Source organism: Phyllostomus discolor, chromosome 6, assembly GCF_004126475.2.
Source record: "Phyllostomus discolor isolate MPI-MPIP mPhyDis1 chromosome 6, mPhyDis1.pri.v3, whole genome shotgun sequence".
Lineage (NCBI taxonomy): Eukaryota > Metazoa > Chordata > Mammalia > Chiroptera > Phyllostomidae > Phyllostomus > Phyllostomus discolor.
The window spans coordinates 77,055,388-77,068,231 of NC_040908.2; positions in this window are offsets into that span (position 1 = coordinate 77,055,388).

A 12,844-nucleotide genomic window follows, 5' to 3' on the forward strand; every position below is an offset into this window, starting at 1 on the left:
AGAACATATTCAAAGATAGACCACATTGTAGAAATCAAAACAAGCCTCAAAAAATTCAAGAAAGTTGAAATTATATCGAGCACCTTCTCAGGTCACAATGGCTTGAAATTAGAAACCAACCTAAAGGAAAAAATTGAAAAACATTCACATAAATGGAAGCTGAATAACAGGTTATTAAATAGTTAACAGGTTAACAATTAGTTCAAGGAAGAAATAAAAAAGTATTTTGACACAAATGAAAACAAGCACACAATAACCCAAAACCTATGGGACACATTGAAGGCGCTCCTGAGAGGGAAGTTCATAGTAATACAGGCCTACCTAAAGAAGATAGAAAAATCTCAAATAAAAAACTTAACTCTATATTTACAAGAACTAGAGGAACAACAACAAAAAGTCCCATAGCAAGTAGAAGGAAAGAAATAATAAAAATCAGAGCAAAATCAAATGACACTGAGACTAAAAAAAAAAAAAAAAAAAAATCAAAGGATCGGTGAATCCAGGTGCTGGTTATTTGAAAAGAACACAACTGACAAACTTTTAACTAGACTCATTGAGAAAAAAATGAGGAAACCAAAATAAATAAAGCCAGAAATTAAAGAAGAGAAGTTACAACCAATACCACAAAAAAATACAAAGGATTGTAAGAAAATACTATGAACAACTATATGCCAAGAAATTGGAAAACCTGAGTGAAATGGAAAAGTTTCTAGGAACATACAATCTTCCAAAACTGAATCAAGAAAAAGAAGAAAGCCTGAAAGCCTCAATTTCACTAGCTGTTATGAAGACTGACAACTAGTGAAATTGAAGCAGTAATAAAAAATATCCAGGCCACAAGAGCCCTGGACTAGATGACTTCACAGGCAAATTTACTAAACACTTAAAGAAGAACTAACTTGTATCCTTATGAAGCTGTTCCAAAAAATTCAAAAAGAGGGAAGACTCCTAAACTCTTTTTATGAGAACAGTATTATTCTAATTTCAATAAATGTAATACATCACTAAAACAAAATGAAGGGCAAACATTACAAAATCATATGAATAGATACAGAAAATAGCATTTAATAAAATCCATCACTGAATTATGATAAAACAATCAGTAAAGTGGGAATAGAGAAAGCTTACCTCAACATAATAAAGACCATATATGAGAAACCTACAGCCAACTTCATACTCAATGGGCAATAACTAAAAACTTTCCCACTCAGATCAGGAACAAGAGAAGTGTGTCCACTTTCACCACTCTTATTCAACATAGTACTGGAAGTTCTAGCCACAGTGATCAGACAAGAGAAAGAAATAAAAGGCAACCAAGGTGGAAAGGAGGAAGTAAATGTGTCATTATTTGCAGATGACAGCTAATGTACATAGGAAACCCTATAGCCTGCACCAAAAAACTACTCAGCCCAATGAGTGAAACTGGCAAAAGAGTGTGATACAAAGTCAATATTCAGAAACTGGGGGGAGGATCCAAGATGGCAGAGGAGTAAGTAGAAGCTACATTAACCTACTTTCAGGACCAACCTGGAATTCCAACTAAATTATAGAGAAAGCATCCTGAATAACCAACTGAACAGTAGCTGGAGAGAAGCCTTATAACCACAGACACAGAACAAACCACTTAACCACAATGTGACTGGTACAGAGTGTGGAGACATGAGAGGCCTGGCTGGGCTCCCATGAGCAGCAGCTGCAGATCCAGAGGGATACTGCAGTGGCCACGGGCTCCCCACGAGAAGGTGGGGTCTAAACTCGAAGCTGGGCTCCGCAGCCTACAGCACTAGAGCCTGAAAGAAACCCAGATAACGTCTAGCTGTGAAAACCAGCTGGGTTTCTGTCTAGAAAGGACAGGTGATTGGAGGCTCAGAGAGCTTCTTAAAAGGCCAATGCACAAAATTTCATTAGCAGCCACCTAACCTGGGCTCTAGCAGAGGAAAAGAGGTGTGGACTAGAGATACTTGAAGAGAGTCTGGGGTTGGTGACTCTGCGGGGATAACTGAAGGAACAGCTGCCAAGATCCCTGTGCTGATTCCACATACTGCAGGAGCCATTTTTCAGGCAGAGCTCTCCTCTCCAAGTAGCATCACCCGAGGGGAAGCAAGAGCCCTACACCCAGGAATTACTCTGTCCCACCCACTTCAACTTAAGTTGGGAGCTAATTACAGATTGATTAGTTTAACAACTGATCAGCTCAGTGATTTATTAGTTTAACAGCTAAGGCAGAAAATGCAAAGAAGCAGCCAAAATGGGAAGACAAAGATACAGAGCCCAAATGAAAGAATCAGAGGATTCACCAGTAGAAGGTCTAGATGAAATGGAGGCAAGCAACTACTCTAAACTCTGCAGACTTTAGAGTAGTGATTATAAGGATGCTCAAAAGCATTATAAAAACATAGAACCATACAAAAGGACCAGTCAGAAATAAAGAATGCAAGATCTGAAATAAATAATACACTTGAAGAAGTAAACAGTAGGTTAGATGAAGCAGAAGATCATATTAGTGATTTGGAAGACAAGGTAGAAAACAAACACCCAGGAAGAGGAACAAAAAGAAAAAAGAATCAGTGAATGAGCGGATCAAAAATTATCATACATTTCCACAATGGAATATTATACAGCAGAAAGAAGAAAGGAGCTCCTACTCTTCATGATAGCATGGATGGATCTGGAGAGCATTATGCTAAGTGAAACAAGACAAGTGGTGAAAGAGAAATACTATATGATTTTACCTATAAGTGGAACCTAATCAACAAAATAAACAAGCAAGCAAAATACAATGAGAGACATTGAAATAAAGAACAATCTGATAGTAATCAGAGAGGAGGGGGAGGGATAATAGAGGATAATGGGGAGGCATCAAGTAACATGTATGAAGGACACATGGACAAAGCCAAAGGGGGTGGGTTCAGGGGTTGGAGGCAGGGATGGGTGGGGTGGGGGGGATGTGGTGGGGTGAAAATGGAGACAAGTGTATTTGAACAACAATAAAAAAAGAATTAAGAAAAATTAGGACACCTTAAGAAATATTTGGACAACATGAAGTGGAACAACATCAACATTATTGGAATACCAGAAGGAGAAGAGAGAAAGCAATGGATTGAAAACCTATTTGAAGAAATAATGGCTGAAAACTTCCCTAATTTGGTGAAGGAAAGACACTCAAGTCCAGGAAGCTCATAGAGTCCCAAACAAGTTGGACCCAAGGAGGCCTATGTTGAGGCACATCATAATTAAAATGAAGGCTTAAAGACAAGGAAAGAATCCTAAAAGCTATAAGAGAAAAGCAGTTGAAAACCTACAAGAGAGCACCAATTAGACTGTCATCTGATTATGCATTAGAAACATTTCTGGACATAAGGGAGTGGTGTGAAATATTCAAGGTGATAAAAAGCAAAGACCTACCACCAAGGCTACTTTACCCAGAAAGGCTGTCATTTAAAATCACAGGTGAGCCCTGGCTGGTGTGGCTCAGTAGATTGAATGTTGGCATGCAAGTCAAAGGGTCATCAATTCAATTCCCAGTCTAGGGCACATACCTGGGTTGTGGGCCAGGTCCCCAGTGGGTGGCATTTGAGACGTAACCATACAGTGATGTTTCCCTCCCTCTCTTTCTCCCTCCCTTTCCCTCTCTAAAAATAAATAAATGTATATATTTTTTTAAAAAGCAGGTAAAATAAGGAGCTTCCCAGACAAGAAAATACTAAATGAATTTGTTAACACTAAGCTTGTATTGCAATAAATGTTAAAGTGCTTACTAGAAGGAGAAGGAGAAGAAAAAGAAGAAGAAGAAGAAAAGAAGAAGAAGAAGAAGAAGAAGAAACAACAACAAAGGGATACAATCTAACAATAAATAGGCACCATATATATTTATTAATAATCACATTAATGTAAAAGGATTAAATGCACCAACCAAAACACACAGGGTAGCTGAATGGATAAGAAAACAAGACCAATATATATGCTGCCTCCAAGAGACCCATCTCAGATTGAAAGATACACATAAACTAAAAGTAAAGGGATGGAAAAAGATATTTAACAAAAGTGGAAAAGAAAAAAAGTTGGGGGAGCAGTACTTACATCAGACAAAGTGGACTTTAAAACAAAGGCTACAGTAAAAGACAAAGAAGGACACTATATATATACTGATAAAGAAAACAATCCAACAAGAGGACATAAGCCTAGTAAACATTTATGCACCCAACATAGAAGCACCTAAATATGTAAAACAAATCTTGATGGATATAAAGGGAAAGACTGACAGAAATACACTCACTGTCAGGGATTTTTTTTTTCATATTCTTTTATTGGTGTTCAAGTATAGTTGTATTCATTTCCCCCCACCCCCACTCACTCCATCTCAGCTATCTCCACTTCCCACCCTTGATCCTAAACCCCTTTGGTTTTGTAAGTGTGTCCTTTATACATGTTCCTGAAAACTCCACTTTTCTCCCTAATATCCCCTCTAACCTACCCTCTGGTTACTATCTGTTCTTAATTCAATGTCTCTCATTATATTTTGCTTGCTTGCTTGTTTTGTTAATTAGGTTCCACTTATAGGTGAGATCACATGGTACTTCTCTTTCAACATCTGGCTAATTTCACTTAGCATAATGCTCTCCAGATCCATCCATGCTGTTGCAAAGGGTAGGAACTCCTTCTTTCTTTCTGCTGTGTAGTATTCCATCATGTAAATGTGCCATAGTTTTTTTCTTTTTTATTGTTCTTCAGTTACAATTGTCCCCATTCCCCGCACCCCCCCCCACATTGCTCTTCTCTGACTCATTCAACCTTGCTCCCAAAAACAATTCACACCACATTGTCCTTGCCCATGGATCCTTTTCACGTGTTCCTTAACTTGACCTGTCCCCTTCTTTCCCCCATTATCCTCATCCTGCTTCCCCTCTGGTCACTGTCAGTTTGTTCTTTTATTTCCACATCTCTGTGTACCATAATTTTTTGGCCCATTCATTTACTGATGGGCACTTAGGTTGCTTCCAGCACTTGGCTATTGTAAAATGTGCTTCTATGAACACTGAGGTGCATAGGTTTTCTGGATTGGTGTTTCAGGGTTCTTAAGGTTTAATCTCAGCAGTGGAATGCCAGGTCAAAAGGCAGTTCCTATTTTAAGTTTTTATTTTTGAGGAAATTCTATACTGTTTTCCACAGTGGGTGCACCAGTCTGCATTCCCACCAACAATGCACTAGGGTTCCCTTTTCTCCACATCCTATCCAACACATGTTGTTTGTTAATTTGTTTAGGATGGCTATTTCCACTGATGTGAAGTGGTATCTCACTGTGCTTTTAATTTGCATCTCTCTGATGACTAGTGATGCTGAGCACCTTTTCATATGTCTCTGGGACCTTTGTATGTCCTCCTTGGACAAGTGTCTGTTCAAGTTTTTTGCTGATTTTTTAATTGGGTTGTTTGTCTTCCTGGTGTGGAGTCATATGAGTTCTTTATATATTTTGGAGATCAAACACTTTTCCGAGGTATCATTGGCAAATATGTTTTTCCATATGGTTGGTTCTCTTTTTATTTTAATGCTGTTTTCTTTAGCTGTGCAGAAGATTTCTACTTTTATGAGGTACCATTTGTTCATTCTTTCCTTTATGTCCCTTGCTCTAGGGGACATATCAGTGAAAATACTGCCACGTGGAATATCTAAAATTTTCCTGCCTATGTTTCCCTGAAGGATATTTATGGTGTCACAACTTATATTTAAGTCTTTTATCCACCTTGAATTTATTTTTGTGTATGGTGTAAGTTGGTGATTGAGTTTCATTTTTTTTTTTGTATGTAGCTGTCCAGCTCTCCCAACACCATTTGTTGAAGAGGATATTTTTACTCCATTTTATGCTTTTGCCCAATTTGTCAAATATATTCTGTGGATACCTGGATTTATTTCTGGGTTCTCCATTCTTTTCTATTCATCTATATGTCTGTTCTTATGCCAGTACCAGGCTGTTTTGGTTACAGTGGCCTTGTAATACAGTTTGATAGCAGCTATTGTGATCCCTCCTATTTTGTTCTTCTTTCTCAAAATTGTTGCAGCTAGTCATGGTCATTATGGTTCCATGTAAATTTTTGAAATGTTTGTTTTATATCTGTGAAAAATACCTTTGTTACTTTAATAGGGATTGCATTGAGCCCCTGTCAGGGATTTTAACACACCATTAAGATCAATGGCTAGACTTTCTGGAAAGATAACCTGCCTTAAATGACACACTACATCAAGTGGATTTAATTGATATCTTCATAGCATTTCATCCCAAAGCAGCAGAATATACCTATTTTTCAAGTGCACGTGGAAAATTTCTAAGATAGACCATGTATTAAGACACAAAAACATCTCAATAAATTTAAGATGTTTGAAATCATATCAAGCATCTTTCCTGACTGTAATGCTACAAAACTAGAAATTAGTCACAAGGAGAACACTGGAAAACAGAAAGATGTGGAAGCTAAATAACATGTTATTAAACAATGAATGGGTCAACAGTGATATCAAGGAAGAGATCAAAAGTTACCTCGAAAGAAATGAGAATGAAGACACAACAATCCAAAATCTGTAGGACGCTGGGAAAGCAATCCTAAGAGGGAAATTCATAGCATTACAGGCCTATCTTAGAGAGAGAGAGAGAGAGAGAGAGAGAGAGAGAGAGAAAGTTAAAAAAATTATGTAACTTTTCACTTAAAGGAGCTTGAAAAAGAACAAACAAATCCTAAAGGGAGTAAAAGGAAGGACATAATAAAGATCAGAGCATAAGTAAATGAAATAGAGTCTAAAAACTGATACAAAAGATCAATGAAACCAAAGGACAGTTCTTTGAAAGATAAACAAGATTGACAAATATTTAATGAGACTCATCAAGAAAAAAAGAAAGGGCCCAAATAAATAAAATCAGAAATGAAAGTGTTGGGAACTGCCCTGCATGGTTTCAGAAGCTGTAACCCCTGCCAAGGCTAAGGCTGGATGAGTGACCTTGGGACCATAAGCCACTGAGGAGGCAAAGCTTATCTCCCTGGCAGGAGTGCCACTTCTGCTCCTTTTACTTCATCCATAACTGGCCCCCAGTGCTTGGTCAGTTAGCCAATGACAGGTAAGATTCCCCAAAGGGGGGAACTATCTAAGACAGGCATGATCATGTGGGAGGCCCCCAAGGAAGGACTTGGGGGGCTACAGAGAAAGGGGGTGATAGACCCTTGCCCCTTGGCTTTGACAAAGCTTGAATCCTCATTGTCTGCAAAAAGTCTCCTAATCTCTTGGCTGCCTTACTTCCCTTGTTCCACCTGAGCCTGAAACAATGACAGAGGGTGCTGCAGCCCTGTGCTGGAAAGGCTGGGTTCCCTGGGTGATCAGGCCTGAGAAAGAATATGTAAAATCCTGTGAAACCTGCTTTGTTTAGAGTGCTCTCAATTAAATGATAAGGGTCCAAGCAAGAAGTAAGTTTGTTCCTCAAAGTTTTACAGCTCTTTAGCTATCTGACCCCAACTACCAGAGCAGGGAGGGAAGCCTGGCACCAGGAGGGACTTGCATGCTTGAAGCCACTGGGGGGAATAGAGACAAAGTGGGAGACACACAGAAGTGGCGTATACCCACGGGGACTGTGGACACTGGCTAGGTCATTACCAGGGAAATTGGGGAGCTGGGCAACACCTGGAGAAGGGATAAGAGTTGGGCCATGTGGGACCCTGACCCAAATAATCTCCAGTCTGTTTAGAAAGTGTGAAAAGCCATGTGCTGTTAAGAATGGCAGGATTAACAAAAAAGGCTTTTACACCAAAAATAAAATGGCTTGCAGCTGCTTTGTAAGGAACTACCATGCAGTGGCTGGCTTGCCCTGAGGATGATTTGAGCTGCACACCCACACTTGGCTTAGGCCACTTGCCCAACAGCAAATTCAAGCTGCACATCTGCCTAATAAAGGCCATATACAAGAGACCTACTGCTAACATCAGAATCAATGGGCAAAAACTAAAAGCTTTTTCACTAAGATCAGAAACAAGACAAGGACATCTGCTATCACCACTTCTATTCAACATAGTATTGGAAGTCCTAGCCACAGCAATCAGACAAGAAAAAGAAAAGATAAACAAATTGGAAAAGAGGAAACAAAACTGTCATTGACTGCAGATGACATAATACTGTATACACAAAATTCTGTAGACCCTACCAAAAAACTGCTCAACCTAATGAGTGAATTTGGCAAAAGAGCAGGATACAAAGTCAATATTCAGAAATCAAAGGCATTTTTGTATACCAACAGGGAAATATGAGACACAGAAATCAGGGAAAAATCCCATTTAATAGAGCAAGAAGAAAAATAAAATACCTAGGAATAAACCTAGCCAAGGAGATAAAAGAACTGAACTCAGAAAACTACACAACACTGAAAAAAGAAATTAAGGACGACACAAGCAAATGGAAGCGTATACCATGTTCATGAATTGGAAGAATTAACATCATCAAAATGTTCATACTACCCAAAGCAACTTATAGTTTAAATGCAATACCTATTAAAGTACCAATGACATATTTTCACAGATATACAACAAAAATTTCAAGAATTTATACAGAACCAAAAAGACCCTGAGTAGCCTCAACAATCTTGAGAAAGAATAACAAAGTAGGAGATATCACAATACCTGATATCAAACTATATGAGAAGTCCACTGTAATCAAAACAGTTTGGTACTTGAATAAAAATATACACACAGATCAGTGGAACAGAATAGAGAGTCCAGAAATAAACCCACATCTCCATGGTCAATCAATATCTTAAAAAGAGTCATGAGCATACAGTGGAGTAAATATGGCCTCTTTAATAAGTGGTATTGGGAGAACTGGACAGGTACATGCAAAAAAATTGTTACTAGACCACCAACTTACACCATACACAAAAATAAACTCAAAGTGGATAAAAGACTTACATATAAGTTGTGACACCATAAATATCCTTCAGGGAAACATAGGCAGGAAAATCTCAGACATCTTCACGGATATGTCCCCTAAAGCAAGGGACATAAAGCAAAGAATAAACAAACGGGATCTCATCAAATTAAAAAGCTTCTAAATGGCTAAAGAAAACAGCATTAAAATGAAAAGAGAACCAACTCTATGGGAAAACATATTTGCCAATGATACCTTGGACAAGGGTTTGATCTCCAAAATACATAAAGAGTACACATGACTCCACTCCAGGAAGACAAACAACTCAATTAAAAAATGGGCAAAAGACAAGTATCGGAAGCAACTTAAGTGTCCATCATTAAATGAATGGATCAAAAAATTATGGTATATTTACAAAATGGAATACTATGCAGCAGAAAGAAAGAAGGAATTCCTACCCTTAGCGACAGCATGGATGGAACTGGAGAGCATTATGCTAAGTGAAATAAGCCAGGCAGTGAGAGACAAATACCATATGGTTTCACCTTTAACAAGAACCTTATCAACAAAAGAAGAAAGCAAGCAAAATGTAACAAGAGACATTGAAATTAAGAACAATCTGACAGCAACCAGAAGGGATGTGGGTAGGGATAAGAGGGAGGAAGAGGGGAAGGGTTTTCAGGAACAACTGTAAAGGACACATGGACAAAACAAAGGAGGGTTGGAAGCAGAGGAGAGAGGTGGAGATGGCTGGGGTTGGAGAAGTGGTGGGGGGTAAATGCAGACAATTGTACTTGAAAGACAATAGAATAATTAAAAAATAAAAATAATAAAATACTTATATTCATATTTCAAAAAACTAAGTGAACAACTGACTATAATATTAACCACATTCTACAGAGTGCCTTCACAACACCACCTGGATTAGTGTTTGATTAAGTAATGGGGTATTGTAGCTTATGAACTTGACATGTAAAGCTAACCATCACACTTCCTATATGGGTGTTGATGGGAAGCCACAGAGAAGTCAGCCTGCTCTAATGGAAATTTTTTCCAGAACCATAGGTAAATGTTAGAAAAGTGCCACTCCAGGGATGGTAGAGCCCTCTGTGGACCTCCCCCTTATGAAGGTGCCCTTTGCCAGGTTTATCCCAGCAGACCCAGATCTGACTACATTTCCCCTGGGGATATCCCACCTTGCCTCTGCTTATTTGAGAGCTATGGTTAAGATGCAGGATCATTTTGGGAGGCAGAAGGCCTGGAAAATTTAGAGAGCAATTCTTGAAGAAGTAGTAAGAAGACTGTTGCTTAAGTCTGGAGGCAGCCAGTAGAACAAGAGCCCTTGAAGGTGGGGACCATGTCTTATCTTCTCGGTAGCCCAAAGATGGGACCACAGCTCACTGGAGATTTGCTACAAATGTTTGTTCCTTTTCCTTCCATTGCACTCCCAGATAGGTGCCTGAAACATTTTAGGCAGGTTAAATATCAGTCTTACTTTAAAGTTTTTCCAAGAAGGGAATTTATGATGGCATGAAAAGAACTTCTCAGTTTAGAGATTTATTTCAAGGCCACTGTAATCAAAACAGCCTGGTAATGACATAATAACAGACACATAGACCAATGGAACAGAATAGAAAGCCCAGAAATAACCCAAGTCTCTATGGTCAATTAATATTCTACCAAGAGGGCAGAAGCATAAAATGGAGTAAAGATAGCCTCTTGAACAAATGGTGTTGGGAGACCTAGACAGCTTCATGCAAAAAAATGAAACTCAATCACCCACTTACTCCACACACAAAAATAAATTCAAGGTGGATAAAAGATTTAAATATAAGTCATGACACCATAAAAGTCCTAGAGGAAAACATAGGCAGGAAAATCTCAGATATTCCATGCAGCAATATTTTCACTGATATGTCCCCTAGAGCAAGGGACATAAAGGCAAGAATAAACAAATGGGATCTCATCAAAATAAAGAACTTCTGCATGGCTAAAGAAAACAGTATTAAAATAAAAAGAGAAGAACTGTATGGGAAAACATATTTGCCAATGATACCTCAGACAAGGGTTTAATCTTGTCTTAGGTATATCGTCAAAATATATAAAGAATTTACACGACTTCACTCTAAGATACTCAATCCAATTAAAAAAATGGGCAAAAGACTTGAGCAGACACTTATACAAGGAGTACATACAGAGGATCCAAAGGCACATGAAAAGATGCTCAATATCACTAGCTATCAGAGAGATGCAAATTAAAACCACAATGAGATGCCACTTCACACTGGTCAGAATGGCCATCACAAACAAAGCAACAAACAACAAGTGTTGGAGAGGTTGTGGAGAAAAGGGGACCCTAGTGCACTGTTGGTGGGATTGCAGACTGGTACAACAGCTGTGGAAAACAGTATGGAATTTCCTCAGAAAACTAAAAATGGATCTGCCTTTTGACCCAGCAATTCCACTGCTGGAACTATATCCTAAGAACCCTGAAACACCAATCCAAAAGAACCTATGCACCCCAATGTTCATAGCAGCACAATTTACAGTAGCTGAGGGCTGGAAGCAACCTAGGTGCCCATCAGTAAACGACTGGGTCAGAAAACTATGGTATACTGGTACTAAACTCTATTACAATGCCACTGTAATCAAAACAGCCTTGTACTGGCATAAAAACAGGCACATGGACCAGTGGAACAGCATTAACATGAAATGAGAACCAACTATATGGGAAAACATATTTGACAGTAATACCTCAGACAAGGTTTGATCTCCAAAATATATAAAGAACTCACATAACTCCACTGTAAGTAGAACAGCAACCTAATTAAAAAATGGGCAAAGGACTTGAACAGACACTTCTTCAAGGAGGACATACAGAGGGTCCAGAGACATATGAAAAGATGCTCAATATCTCTAGCTATCAGAGAGATGCAAATTAAAAGCACAATGAGATATCACTTCACACTGGTCAGAATAGTCATCATAAACAAATGAACAAACAACAAGTGTTGGAGAGGATGTGGAGAAAAGAGGACCCTAGTGCACTGGATTGCAGACTGCTGCCACCACTGTGGAAAAAAGTATGGAATTTTCTCAGAAAAATAAAAATGGAACTACCTTTTGGCCCAGCAATTCCACTGCTGGGATTATATCCTAAGAACCCTGAAACACCAACCCAAAAGAACGTATGCACCCCAATGTTCATAGCAGCACAATTTACATTAGCCAAGTGCTGGAAGCAACCTAAGTGCCCATCATTAAATGAATGGATCAAAAAGTATGTTACATTTACACAATGGAATACTCAGCACCATAAATAAAGAAGGAGCTCCTACCCTTTGCAACAGCATGGATAGAACTGGAGAGCATTATGCTAAGTGAAATAAGCCTGGTGGTGAAAGACAAATACCATACAATCTCACCTTTAAGTGGAACCTAATCAGCAAAACAAACAAACAAACAAACAAACAAAATATAACCGGAGACATCAAAATTAAGAACAAATGGACAGTAACCAGAGGGGAGGTTGGAGGGGATAATAGGGGATAAAATGGTGAAGTGTTTCCAGGAACAACTATAAAGAACACATGGACAAAGCCAAGGAGGGGGGAATGGAATCAGGGGAAGGAGATGGAGATGGCTGGCATGGGGGAAAAGGCAGAAAACTGTACATGAACAACAATACAATTAAAAAAAAAAAAGAAATTCCCTCTCAGTACTGCCTTCAGTGTATCCAATAGGTTTTGAGTTGTTTTGTGTTCATTTTATTTGTTTCTGGATAGTTTGTGATTTCTACTTTGATCTCATTTTAACCCATTAATTATGTAAAAACCTGTTATTCAGCCTCCATGTATTTTAATGCTTTTGAGTTTTTCTTGAGGTTGGTTTCTAGTTTTAAGCCATTGTGATCTGAGGATGTGCTTGATACGATTTCAATTCTCTTGAA